Genomic DNA, 1,016 nt, shown 5'->3' with positions numbered 1-1,016 from the left:
AATTTGATGTACAACATTTAAAACTGTTGAATATCTTTAACAGCCAAAGACCAAACCTTAAAATAGAATTAATTACTCAAAACTCTCTGTAAACAAAAAAAAAATTGTAAAGAATCACAAAGTCTCAAAAATGTGCAACAACTGGACAATGTCCAGAAATCTCAGCACTGCTTTAACAGCAAGCTCTCATTCGGTCCAAGCCCTAATATAGAGGTCAGTAAAATTAACTAAAACATTAATTAATGAACATTAATTAATAAACATCCTTCTAGAATGAAGGTGAGAAGAATTGTCTCAATGACAAAAAAGAATCCGCCAGAGCTGATGATGTTGGTGGGAAGGCTTAACCAACAGATGCAAGAATGTTTTAGTTCCATTTTGACATTTATTGGTATATCTGCAAGAATGCTTCCTGCTGCATTTCAATGTTTTGATAAACATTCACTCCACGGCAAGTAGTAGGCAACTGGGTGGAAATATTAACACATTAAAAACAGCAATAGACTTAATTGGTTTGTAACTTCAGATAGGCATTCACCTTGCTTGGATAATCAGGATAAACAGATCATTCATATAAAATTGATGAAGAAACAACTGGTATTAGAGTTAACACTAAACCAATGGCAACTGATTCAAACTTGAAGAAATTGTGAGATTTTATATTATTTATATATCATCATTTAACCCATGCTGGCTTGGGTTGAACATTTTGACCAGGTCTGGTCAAACTGTCCAACCCATGCCAGCATGGACAACGGACATTAAATGATGATATATGCATGTATGTAACTGTATGTATTATATATATATACATATATATATATATATATGTATGTAAATGCATATGTATGTATGCATGTGTATACTATTTGCATGTATGCAAATGTGCGTATATATGTCCACGTGTGTATGTATATATCTACACATACATACACACACATGCATGCATGTATGTATATAAATATGAATTCATACACACACACACACATATATATATATATATATATATATATATA

This window comes from Octopus bimaculoides, chromosome 4 (assembly GCF_001194135.2).
Source record: "Octopus bimaculoides isolate UCB-OBI-ISO-001 chromosome 4, ASM119413v2, whole genome shotgun sequence".
Lineage (NCBI taxonomy): Eukaryota > Metazoa > Mollusca > Cephalopoda > Octopoda > Octopodidae > Octopus > Octopus bimaculoides.
The sequence above is the reverse complement of the archived record's forward strand: the minus strand, read 5'-3'. Positions refer to the sequence as shown.